The sequence below is a fragment of the Alligator sinensis genome, unplaced genomic scaffold (genome assembly GCF_000455745.1).
Source record: "Alligator sinensis unplaced genomic scaffold, ASM45574v1 scaffold907_1, whole genome shotgun sequence".
NCBI classification, from domain to species: Eukaryota; Metazoa; Chordata; order Crocodylia; family Alligatoridae; genus Alligator; species Alligator sinensis.
Genome location: NW_005841925.1, coordinates 2,399,080 through 2,412,617, shown reverse-complemented (window position 1 = coordinate 2,412,617; position 13,538 = coordinate 2,399,080). Strand labels below are relative to the sequence as shown.

Here is a 13,538-nt window from a genome sequence, read left to right as displayed (position 1 = left end):
CAGGAATGCATAAAAAAGTGGCCCAGAAAGGAGGAGGAAGGTGGAACAAATACTAGCAGTGTGACTGAAAGATGGTCTGTCCCATTCCAGGTGTGCAACCACAATTTGAAACTAGATCCGGATGCTCAGACCATAGTGAAACAGAGTGTGGCCAGAGAGGAAAGAGAAACACAGAGGCTGCTCTGTGCAGACCTAAAAGCTCACGGACCTTTAATGCCCTGATGCTGCAGTCCCCTCTTCACACCAATGCCAAGTGCAGCGAAGGAGCCAGATGTACTGACTCTGCAAGGGAGAGGTGGGAGGGAAAGTCTGCCAGAAACCTTTGCTTTATAGTACCCCATCTCCAACCAGCACAAACATGGGCTCATGGACTTATGGATTTTGAATCATGAAACCATTTCTACTGATCCTGCAGCAGCAATGAAGCATGCAGCCAATAAGCCATACACCAAGAACTGATGGCTTTTAGATCTTGTCTTCTCCCATATTTGCATTCCAGAGGACACAGGGGCATGATTTAAAAGTTTAAATGTGGCCAATGAACTGGAGTCAACACTCCTGGCCCTATCAAAGAAACACCATAAAATCCTATCAAGGGGGCCAGGGTCTTGGCTCCCTTCTTTGAAAAGAACCCAGCAATGCAACTATGCAAATTCACCTACCTCATACTAGCTTTCAATAGGCTTAAGTAGTTTAACATGTCTCAGAGACCTACATTTGCCTTTATTATTTAATAGGTGGCCAGGAACACCCAAGAGACTGGTTTACAAATCCAGCAAAGTGGGGGAAAAAAGCAGAAAAAAAGCAGCGGCTAATCCCAGTCAGACTCCAAATCACGACATCAGTCACTGTCTGGAAGATCAAGTCCCAAAGGATGGCATTAAATAATAAGCAAAGTCCAGCCTGAAAAAACGTTTGGATTAGAGTGTTGTTTTAAGATCAGAGTAAGACAAGTTCATGGAATGGAAATTGTGACAAAATAGGATCTTCCATTCAAAACACACTAGATACCTTTGCAGGTTCCCTTGTTTTTATTTGGGAAATCAGTAAATCCATTTTTCTCCCCGGGGGCTAACAGAGTAAAGGAACATTTGAGAGAATAACCAGAATGGCTGCAACCATTTATGTAAGCAATTCCCTTTCCTTTAAACCTGAAATAGATACCGTTTGAATTATCGGAGAGCCCAAATTAAGAAAATTTCTTCATTAAGAATCTCAGTGGGATTAGATTTGAGAGTAAATTTTACTCAGATATCATATGTGGCAAGTAGTCCCTTCCTACTATTTGGGAAGGGGGTGTTAGGGGAGCAACATGGGAAGGGAAGGAACTGGTGCTGAGTGCAAGGGAAAAGCAGCTCCTCCCCCACCCTGTGGCCCTGGGACATTGGTCCCAAGATGGTCACCAGGGGGCGGGGCACCTGTCAAGGAGCGGGGTTACCCATGCGGCCCTCGACAGCTTGCCAAAACTGGGTAAGCGGCCCTCCGCCCGAAATAATTTTCTGCCCCTGTGCTATACACACATGCATCTCTGATGACAATGTAAACATAACCTAAGATGTACTTGTATGTGCACTGATCTTTCTTAATGGGGTAGATCTCTCAAACAGGCGAATGGGGGAGCAGAATTTTTACTTCCCTCAAGTTCAGCTCTGAAAAGCAAGCATCAGGGCACCCAAGTACACGGTCACCCTACAGATTAGAGGGGAAGTTGACCCCTGGAATCTTAGATACATTGGTAGTAACGGTTGTGACAGATAGGCATAGAAGAAAATCAAGATAAAAGAGTCTTCATTTGAATAGTTCAGCTAAGATTCACTTAAGATCTTCCAGCATTTAGAAACCGTGCAGTAGGTAAGAAGGAGGACAAACACCTTCCAAGCAGTAAGTAGTGGTAAGACAATTCAGTTACTGGTTCCCTTCAGATAACCAGGAGCCCAGGACAGAAACCCCCCTCCAAAAGACAAATAATAATTTAAAAGAAAACCCTGTGGCAGAGCACAAGTGGGGTGCTCATCACGTGACTTGGACTGCAACTAGCTAGGAAAGAACTAGTAGTGAAGGCAGCCGGAAAATACCCCGAAGGTTGTTTTTTTTAAGGGGGAAGGTGTGTGGCGGAGCACCAGTGGAGTGCTCACCACTCTGGGGCTATTACAAGCTCCATGGGAGCTTGCTTGCAGAGCAGTAGGGAAAAGCCTCCCCCAGGAACCAGGTTAAGGGGGAAGGGGGTGACAGAACACATTGGGTGTCTGCCACTTTAAGAGCTGGGGGCAGATGTTGCCCCAGCTCTGATGAGCAACCAATTTAGATCCTGGCCAGCGCAGCTGAAGGCAGCAGTTTGCTGCCAGATGCCGCCAAAGTAACATCTCCCTGTGGAGCTGCTCTCCTGCAGCAATTCAGAGGTGAGGAAAGAAGCTTCAGGGGAAGGTTGCTTTGGAGGATCTGGGTCCTGGGCGTGACCTAAGACTGTACCTTGCCAGAGATGGGTGGCCTGATGGGGCTCCTAGTGGTGTGGGAGCCCCCAGGAAATGCCAGGCCAATTACCACCCTGGTGAAAGGCGAGGAGGGGTGCCTTAACCCCAGCCCCTGCCTTCGGGTGGGGTATTTATCATCAGAGGTAGCAGAGGGCCAGGCACACCCCGGTGTGGCACCTGGGCCCGTGTGGGGTGCAAGACCCTGGAGAGTGGATAGTGGGGTATGGGACCCGAGAGTAAGAAGGGTGGGCCAGGCATGCCAGTGAGTGGCACCTGAGCCTGCAGGGGGTGTTCAACCCCAGACCCCAGTGTAGAAGGCAGAGTAGGTGCCTCAGTGCAGCCAGGGGTGCAGAGCGGGGTGCAGAGGGGTACTTAATGGCCTGCATCAGAGGGGCAGTTGGGAGGCCCTGGAGAGAGGGGCGAGTAGAGAGTGGGAGTAATGAGGCCCTGCAGACATGGGGGGCCTGAGATGAGGCCCTATGAGGAAGGGGTGTGAAGGGGGCCCCGGCAAGCAGAGGGCTTGAGTAGGTCCTGCTAACATGGGGGCCAAGTTAGGTCCAGGTAAGTCTTCAGCCACCTGAGGCCACAGGTGGGCCAGAGGCTGATGGTGTGGGGTGGCTGAGGAAGTGCCGCAGACAAACAACAGGGGCAAGTCAAGAACCCCTGATTGAGAGCAGCTGGGTGAGGGACCTGGCAAGAGATCAGAGCCAGAGTCAAACCAGCGTTTTGCAAACCACCCAGCGCTCACTCAGATGAGGGCAGCGGGAGATGCCAGAGAGGCCATGTGCTCGCTGGCCGGGAAGTGCAGGGAAGCAAACCCGAGGACCCTCTCAGTGAGGGCAGGGTAAGTGTGGCCCTGGGGAAAGGAAAGGCAATACGAGTGTGGCCTTGCAAAGGGGTGGTGAGAGAGACTGTGTGAGAGGTGATGGAGAGAGAGAGACCCCAGTGAGAGGGAGGGGGTATGAGTGTGGCCAGGAATAGGGCTGAAAGCGAGAGGCCTAACACTGTGATGAGTTGGGCCTGACCTCAGGCCAGAGCCGAGCACAGCTGTTAGGAACATCTGCCAGGCTTGGGATGCAATACAGGGGTGGTTGGAGCTGCATACATAAGCCCAGGAGAACAGGGCATTCAAAGGGCAACCTCCTGCCTAATTAAGACCATAATTATCTAACAACAAGCCATGGCAGGCGAGAGACGCGGGCAGCATGCCCAGAGACAGGTGGGAGACTAGCACTGGGGCTGATCGGGGAGTTCCCACTTTGCCACACCCCCATACTAATAGTTTGACACCTTCCCTGAAGAATTTTCTCAGTATCATAAACCCCATTTATCCAATGACCGGGTAAAAGATGACTGCATCTGGTGCTGCATAATCTCTCTTTATTTACCGTTATATTACTACGCTCTAGAAATGTTGTAACAGCAGTCTAATCAAAAGAAGTTTCTTCTTTTCAGTTGTGTAAATTTTTTTCAACAGAATTTTCATTAACTACATAAACTAAGTGAGCTGACATTGTCATTGATGAGGCTTGTGCAATCATCTCATCTTTAAGAGGCTACATCCAAACTTTAAGAAGACAAACTCAGTGGCAGGCAAAGGGCTCTGCCCACATACTGCTGTAGTGACACTAACGGCAGCCTTTAGATAAAATGTTGCTCTGCCTCCCATGTCAGACAAAACAGGCTCTGACCATCACCTCCAAGGGAAACTGGAGAAACAAATCAAATCAGTGGGGAATAAGTACACAGGCTTCCCTAATAATGGGTTCAGTGGATGAGAAGGGCCAACTGAGGTGGTCCCTAGTTTTCAGCTGAAATGTTAAAAATAATTTTGTAAGTAAGATGTTAAAACAATTGGGAAGGGAGCAGGGCTAGAAATATATTCAGGCTGTGTGCAGTAACACATGCTCACTGAAAAAGGGCTTTGCCCGTAAGGGGTGCCATGCTATTTTCCTGAGCTCATTTTCCAAACATCTGATGAAACAGCTATCACTGGCAAGTTAAGCTGTAGCTACAGCATGCAAGGTGCCACAGCAGAGGAGTGTCTCATCACTGAAGAAATTCTGCTTTTGAAGTATGTACTCATCACTAGTCTACTTTAGACCGAGGGCTGAGGAAAGGTTACTGGACCATAAAAGTTCTAAGGGTGTTATTTTCCTGCCTCTTCTTGTCAGCTGACTGAAAATGATGCTAAAAAACAGCCAAGGAGGTAACACCCTGATTTCACAGGAGAACAGAAAAAAATACAGCTTGCTAAAAAAAACACAGTCTCCAGACAATAGGAAGAGAAGAATGCCCTGTTCTCCTGGGCCTATGTATGCAACTCCAACCACCCTTGTACTGCATCCCAAGCCTGACAGAATGGAGGGAAAACCCAGCACTGCTTCCCTGTCATCCTCTTCCATTTCCACGCATAGCAGAAAACAGCTACTCAAAACCCTCTTCTGTGGCACAAGATTACCATGATGCCATTCTTTTAAAGAACCAGATACACTGCAAGTTCTAGGCAATGTCTCAAGTCAGAACAGCTGACAGTAAGTCCTCTGTATACATAGACGTGGAGGTGAGCCACTTATTTGTTAGAAGGGTAAATGTCACATACACAAGCTCTGAATGCATCCTCCTCCACTCTCTAATGCCATCCTTGGGAACCAAGTGTGTAAAACGTTACAATTACACAAGTCAGCTATAGCAAAGCAGCTTGCATGAACAAAGTAAGAGTTATGCAGGAACAAGTGAGGAGAGCCCACTCTAATTAAAGCTCGTTTCAACAAGCTTTAGGTCAAGTGCCCCCACCACCATTTTGAAGCATGGGAACGCTGAATATATGTCACACAGAGGCTGCTGGAGCACGTTAACTAATAAGTTCCAGTAGACTAAATTAATCAAGGCTAATTAGCATGTCAGAGCAGACATCCGGCATGGGTATAGGTGCCCAAAGAGTTTCCATGCAAAACAATCCCCTCTCTAATAGATGCCGTTAGATTTTCAGAGAGGTGGACAGCTCTCCAGACTATTAGAGGTTAAAAAACCTGTGAAACCAATCAAGTATACTGTGAAGACACCTTCTCCCTGTTGAAGAGCAAAGACAGCTGCAGCAATAGCCCAGCTAATTCCACACTGCCCTTCTCATTTCTGAATGCATGATTACCGTACTCAAATACTAAAGGAGGTGAGACCTATACACATGCTAGCTGGATGCAGTAGCTTTTTTGGAGTTCATTTTAAAACAACTCTCAAGTCTGGGCTCAAACATTATTAAAATGAAGCGTCCCATGGTACCCAGGCCAGGCTCTGAACTGAGAGCATAGTATAATAATTATGTCTCTCCTCCACCTTCTGTTGTCTTTACATGGTTGTAGGTTGTAGCTATGTTGGTCTAAGGACAGAGACAGACAAGGTTTTTTGGGTAAATCTGATATCTTTTATTAGACCAACTCAAATAGTTGGAACAATTCTTCTTAGCAAGCTTTGTGTTTGCTCTCAACGGCTAAGGTCAAGTCCCAGTGAGGAAACATGCACCCTCTAGTAGATATTTAAGGTAGCTAGGGTCCAACAGGACTGCAGTCTTTCATAAGCAGACACAGTACACATTTAAAACTTTTACAACAGAACAAAGCATACATGATTCACTTAGGAGCCCTGCATAGCAGAATTGCTGAATCCTGCAGCAGCTGACTTTAAAAGGTAGCAGTATCCAAACCCCAGCCATGCGGTCTCATAAATACACAGACTATCTTACCTGACCTGCTCCCAACCATTTTAATTACCTATCAAAGCAGTGTGACATTACTCAGAATGTCTTGTGCTCTCAAAGTGCAATAACCCAATTATCTGAGACAGTACATAGATTTTTTCCACCCCAGAATTACAGCAGCAACACAAGCAGTGTTCTTATGCCTTGGGAGGCCAAGTTGATTGACACATTTTGAAAAATGCATAGCAAATACTGTAGTTCTGCCAACAAGGGAAATGAAGCCTAGATTATAAATAAAGTATATCCCAGAGGGAAAAAAAACACCCTTTTCCAGTCGCATAAGGTAGAGTAATGCAAACATTGGGTCAGAGAGACAAAATACAAGTCAGAAATGCAACAGCAACTTGCCCAATTTTTATAGAAAGCTATCTCAAAGTATAAGAAACCAGCACCAGTTGGGATTGAACCAAAAGGGAGGGAGAGAGAACCCCAAAAATATAGTTTCCATCTGTTTCAAGAAAGAGCTTTTGAAATCTCTCTGGTTTCTGTGTGCTTAACCCCGCCCCCTTCCCTCCCCTGCCCCCCCAGCAGCATAATTTAGTAATTCCCATTAAATGGCAAATTTTCCCTCAAGAAGTGGTTTTCACACATAGAAACAAAGAGTTCTCCTAGTCCAAGGGTGCTCAGTCTCCAGCCCATGGGCCAAATGCAGTCTGCAAATCCATGGCATTTGGCCCATGGGGCACCCCATGGGTTGGAAAATTTGGTGGCAGTAGTAGTGGCAATTAATATGGCCACGCTCCTCTGCTACCAAGTTCCCAAACCCCAAATCCCATGGGGCAAGCTGGAGCTGCGCTATGTTCTCTTTCTTCCAGTGCAGCTGGGTTGTGGCAAGGTCATGCCCCCCACAGGGCTGGGTTGGAGCAACATCAAGAGCCCTTCCCTCACTGAAGAGTCAAGTCAAGCCCCCTTCCCTCCCTGCAGGGTCAGGTTGGGGTTGGGCCATGCCCACTTCCCCTACACAGCTGGACTGGGCCCAGGCCATGCTCCCTGCCCTCACAGGGCTGGGTTGGGGACGAGTTGCCACCTGCCTCCCTCTGTGTGGCCAGATGGTGCCCGGCTAGATCTGGTGCCAGGTGGGAACCACCATCCAGATCCAGCCCAGGGAAAGACTGGGCATTGTCCATCCAGCCCCCACAGGGCAAAAAGGTTGAGCACTACTGTCATTGTCTGTACCAACTAGCATTTCTCTACCATGCTAGATATTGCCATTCACAGTGTACCAGAAGGTTTCTAAAAATCTACATTAAATATCATCTCTACAAATTTCTGGAGGACTTTTATCTCCCTGTCATGAATCACTGTCATTCCTTCCCTATTCAACACCAAAATCCAAACTGACCAGTTTGCCCTCCATTTGCAACTCACCTTAAGTAAGACAACTGGGAAAAAGAAAGAACGAAGCAAGTAACAGCAGCTTTCACACATCACAGCAACTTAATCAGACATTTAGCCTAAAAGCCCTGCTTCCCTTGTAATCACAGTTGTTCCTTGTCCCAAGAAAATAAATTAAATCAAAAACTGTTTGGGAGGTAACATTACAGAACAGGAAATTTTGCTAAGAAACTAGGAATAGAACAATGCCATGGCTGGCAGTAGTCAATGCAAGCCATTAGAGCCTAATGAGTGAATTCAATACCCTTCCTCTGTAGTTCAGAAGCAAACATGAGCTAGAATTGTTGGCAAAATGAAGTCAGTCTTACCTCCTTTTTTTTCCCTTTCATTACCTCCTTGCTTTAACTTTAAGACCCTGGAGATTGGAGCCTTATAATACAAGTACATAATTCTTGACCCTATAAGGCTAGAAATGGTGATGTAAGTTATAATACATTAAGTGGTTCCACTTTAAAAAGTAAAAGCAAACTGAACATACTAGGCAGGGAATGGACATTGAATTTCAGTTATTACACAGAGGCTGGGCAGAAACAGACCCACCCTTCCTCCTACTCCTCATCTGTACTTGTAACACCACCCACCTGCTCCTGGATGAACCAGGTTTACAAGAAAGATTGGTTCACTTAACGATCTTATATTCTTTAAGAAATCTTGATCTTAAATATTCTGTGCTACATTTCTTTGCTAAGCAGTGTTAGGCTGTCAAGATTTCTATGGGACACTGGATAAGAAGGATCCTCACCAGGTAACTGAATCTTGACTTATTGACCACTGTAACCTCAAGGTACCAACAAATGGCTGAAAGGATATCCACTGGATATTGACACTGGATATTGATATAACAATCTCCTTCTCACTCCCAATTAATACCTTTTATATGCATCTACTCTCTGAAAATACATTAAAAGTCATAAGAACTTTTTTAGGACAGTTCAAAGGTTTTGCTGTTATGTCTAGCAACTGCTATTGCTTCTAAACCTTTCCGATCACATGCTCACTGCAATAGTTCCCAGCTCATTAAAATAACAAGTTATGCTAGGCTAGCAAAGGATTAAATCCTCCTACAGCTGAAGACATGAAAAGCACCACTTTAATTAAGTTTAGTGTGAGAAATAAACCTATCCATGGGCATACTGAGGACATGACTGCATTAAAATTGTGGTTTGTAGGCAAAGATAAAGGTTCAAACTGAGTATACCAACCAGATCTCTGTTTCTTTTGCTTCCTGCTGGACTGTCCATCTATCCAGCTTTTCAATTTAAGGGGACACAATTCTGCCTTATATGACCAAACAGACCTGATGGATGGGGGAATACTGTTCCTGCTACTAAAGGTTTAGCCAACTCCCACTCTCCATTACAACCCCAAAGAGGCATTCACTATGAGTTGCAATGGGTGATTATCAGAAACATTTATCAACTTGAATCTCAGAACAATCATCACAGGCCCAGCGTATCCATTTTTGCTATCAAATACCTTCAAGGGTGTATAATGAGGTTTTCAGTCAAACACAGGCACATCAGAACAATAAATATACTGGATATATCAAGCAAGACCATGCATCAGGTTGGAGACATTACCACACTGCTTCAGATGGAATAGAAATAATAATTACTCAAAGAGAAGTCCACCACTACAGGCTGTGTCTATTTTAAACAGGGAAATGTTAAACAACCATAGCAGATCTGTGCACCACTGGATATTGATATAATAATCTCCTTCTCACTCACAATTAATACCTTTTATATGTATCTACTCTCTGAAAGTACATTAAAGGTCATAAGAAGCAGAGGCACAATAATGAAGTGCTAAACTAGAACAGGGTATGAATTAGTTGGCTAGCTAAATCAGATTCAAAGTCAACTAAATCAGTGGAAAGAATTCCTCTCCTAAGAGATTTTGAATCAAAATTCTTGCAGAGGGAGGTTCAGCGTACACATCAGATATGCTCAAAGACTGAACACGGCAGCATATTTATTGATGAAATATTAGAAAGCCCTACTCAGTCCATCAGAATCATGCAGTGCTCCTAGAGTTCTGTGGACCTTGAAAAATTGAGCTTTATATTGGAGATGCCTTTCTTGTATCTTTAGGTAAGGATGAGGACATAGATTATATTTGAAGCCATTATGTTAATATTCTTAATCACATTTGGGGTCAAATATACAGACCAGCAAAAGGGATTCGACAAAAAAAAGGCGGTCAAATACTATAGATCAGGGGTCAGTGACCTTTAAGCAGCAGCAGGTCAAATGAACAGAGCTTGGTCTAGGGCTGGCCACTGCCTGTGGCCCAGTCACTGCCATTGCTGAATGCTGCCAATTCCCTGTGCTGTCCCAGCTCTGCAGGCCAGAAAAAAAACAAGCTTTTGAGAGTTAGATATGGTTCATGGGCTCATAGACTGCCGACTCCTACTACAGATGTATTGCTATTTGTATTGTTACCACTGCCCATTTAACTGAAAACGTTAGTTCTATTGGAAAGAAAAACCTGCCAAAAACAGGCAGCATAGTGTTCTTACTACACTAATCAAAAATGTTTGAACACAGCTATCTACAGAGGACTTTTTCCAGTGGCTGTACAGTAATTAAAGTTGTCAAGAGTGAAGAAGTTTCCGAGAGCCCTTTTAGCCACTTCCTGAAAGATACTTTTCTCATGGCCTAAACTTAGGCCCTATAGCAAAAACAATATTTCGTTTACCTTATGAATCTCATTTTAAGTGACCATGTTACAACTGCATATGATGAGCTGCTGTTGGGTATTGCTATACCTTATTTGAAGCTGAGGCACTTCTGTTGCTACTTCCTGCTTCAGAGTATGTGAAACCACAGAACCTGCACTGAGGGAGTCACCCAGAATATGAAGACAGGACAGAAAGAAAATCCTTTACTACAAGCGTTGTCTGACAACAGATAGGTTTCGATACACACATATTTCATTAACCAGCCAGCTGTAGCTTGTGCAACAGCTGGCCCCAAAGGGAAAGCCATAGTAACTGTGCTTTTGAAGAAGGAAAAGTTGATGAATGAGTAGGAGATGCAGAGGGAAATCTGCAACCCTCCAGTGGGAGAAGCAGATTACAACCCTCCCAGCCCCCAGAGCAGGGGCAGGCAATTATTTTGGGTGGAGAGCCACTTACCAAGTTCTGGCAAGCTGTCAAGGGCCACATGGATAGCCCTGCCCCTTGACAGGTCCCTCACCCCTGGTCGCCATCTTGGGACCAGAAGTCCCGCCCCTAACCTCTGACCTTTGCCACTGAAAGTCCCTCCCCTTCCCCCTGGAAGTACGCCTTTGGGAAAGAGGGTTTGCCATCATAGGGGGAAAAAATGACATACTAAAAATCAAACACCCATAAAAATATATGTCAATTTTTTTTTTTTTAATATATACATATATTTTTGTCCTGATTTGTGGGGATTTGTGGTGTATATGCAAAAGTGATTGCATATGGGAGTTTGTGGGGATGTGTGTGTCTGGGTATGGGAGCCATATAGTGCAGAGTGGCTGGGCAGGAGTGGGGAAAGTGGCCGGGGAGAAGTGGAAACGAGCAGGAGCACAGGACCTGCACCAATGTCCCAGGGCCAGCACCAGCAGGGCCCAGAGCAGGGCGGTAGGAGTGCGGGGCATGGGCTGGCAGGGGTCTCTGGAGCCAGGCTGGGTTGCACCAGCAGAGAGGGGGGGGAGCTGGCACGGCTCCACAGAGCACCTCCAGCCGGGACCCTGCTCATACTGCTCCGTTCTAGGGCCCGCCAGCACAGGCCCCTCACTCCTGCCCGGCTGCTGCTGGCTCCTGCATGCCCATTCACTCTCAGTGCCCCCACTCCAGCCCCATGGTACAGGTGGAGAGCAGCAGGCAGCCCCAACCCCACGCTCATCTGCAATGAACAAGCTGGTACTCAGCGCGGGAGAAAAGCCCCCCCATGGGCAAGGCCCCATGCTGCATCCACTCACAGCCTGCGCGGGGCTGTTCTGCCTCTCTGCCACATCACTGCCGCCCCATGGGGCAGCAGTGGCAACAGAGAGCAAGCACAGGTAGCCCTGCAAAGGCTCCGAGCGGCTACCGCACAAGGCGCCGGCTACAGGTAAGGGGAACGGCCACTTTTCCCCTGCACTGAGCACCAGCTTGTTCCCCGCTGCTGCTGCTAGACTGGGCCCTGCACCAGCTCTGGGCTCATCTTTGACAGGAAGCAGGGGCACATAAATACTAATTTTCTAAATGTTTTAGGGTCCCTGTGGGGTGGATAGAATGGCCTGGCGGGCTAGATTCATCCCGCGGGCCGTATTTTACCCACCCCTGCATCAGCCTTAGCAGCCAAGCAAATCATTTTGACTTATTTTCCACCTTTCCACAGCAACAGCATGAGCAAGGTTAAGTACAAATTTTGGGTCTGGAAAATACACTGAGAACAGATATTTTCTTGGCACTGGCCACATTTCCATATTACTCTTGCCTGAGTCTCACTGGAAAAAACAGCAAAAGCTATACCATGGAACAAGGTAAATGCCACAGGAGCACTGTCTCCTATAAAGTCTGGCAACTGACAGCAACAAGGCAGGCAAGGTGGCAAAACAGCTAGATGACTGGGAACCTTTCCAGTCCTCCACTGCCTCACCCCGATGGGAGACAACACAAATGCTGCCCAGGCTAAAAGTGGGCTTGACTACTTTTCCTAGCTCTCTGCAAACATATATGAAACCCCCTTAGGGAAGGATAAGGGAAAAAGGCTCCAAACCTTACTAATAGCAATAGCACTGCGGATACAACTAGGACAAGGAGCCTGTGGCCAGACCACCAAGGATTGCTCTTTACCACAAAATGAAGCACTTTTGGATTTTGTAGCAATTAATCTGTTCCACTTTCTTCTTTTTCCTTACCTCCCAGTGTTAATGGCAAGAAATTATGGATACATCACCAAAGAAGGAAGCAAAGACAATTAACTCTGATCAGATAAATCAACCAAGGTGGTTCAGTGCATGTCTCACTAACTACAGGCCATAAATCTTTACTAGTAGTAGTAATGCATCCTCCTTTTCTGAGCAAGTGATTAGATTTGCAATGTACAGCGCTTAAGACAGATGTAACAATAACTTTGAGCTAAAAGCATACCTGCTGAGAATGCAGACTTCCTTCAAGGTGATGCCATGTTGGGATGCAAATGCCCATCAGCATTTAGGAACTCCTGAACCCTGCAATTGTTACAGAACATAATTAATTACAGTGACACTGGATGAAAACATGTGGGGCAGGTTACCCCCAGCCACATTTGCTAGGAGCAAGAGCGAGGCAAGACTCCAAATTTAACTTTAATAAGAGTCTCCTCTACAGCCCTCATTTTACTCGTGGAGACATGGAATTGGTCAAATAACTTGCTAAAGACTAGAAAGGGAGCCAGCACAAGAGCCTAGATTACTGCTGCACAGCTCGTGGCCTCCAGACCAGCACTCACTCTTCTGGGTAATGCTTCCTCGATAGTCAAGGTCATAAAAAACCCAAAGTCTAAGCAATTACACAAAGTAATATCAAACACTCCACAGACACTGGTACCCCTTCATCCTTGCTAAATACGTTCTCCCTCTTTGTAAAGAACGTAAGCCTTTCTAGGCTTTGGTAGCATGTTTTCCAATGGATTTTGAATGCACTTACATGCCTTTCAATGCTAGAAAGCCTTGTTGCTTCTATTTGATTAGATACAATACATTAAACTTCAAGAGCAGGATGGCTTTGTTTCTGTTGCTGTATACAATTTTTTGCACATCAGTCATACAGAAGAAGTCTAGCAGCTCTGAGCAGAAGGTGAGATGGTTTAAATTGGTTTGCTGACTGTGGAAACGCATACTGGCAGCGTTTGAAGCACCAGATACACATTATAGAAGAGACCTTAAAAACAAGATGTTTTACTAGTTACAAACTGTCC

The 13,538-nt window shown here is 45.9% G+C and overlaps 1 protein-coding gene across 3 annotated transcripts in view; it reads right to left on the bottom strand.

Moving 5' to 3' along the window:
• LOC102386824 (USP6 N-terminal-like protein) overlaps nucleotides 1–13,538 on the bottom strand; it is a 165,476-nt gene that overhangs the window by 135,091 nt on the left and 16,847 nt on the right. The window contains exons 1-2 of one of the 3 annotated variants that reach the window (XM_025198588.1): nucleotides 13,268–13,322; nucleotides 12,731–12,810 (exon numbers count right to left, since the gene is read on the bottom strand). The exons of 1 other annotated variant lie outside the window; for it this stretch is intronic. The gene's annotated coding sequence lies outside the window, so the exon portion shown is untranslated. Of the gene's footprint in view, nucleotides 1–12,730; nucleotides 12,811–13,267; nucleotides 13,323–13,538 lie in introns of those variants that run through there. One more of the 3 variants, XM_014517755.2, reaches the window with a different exon arrangement.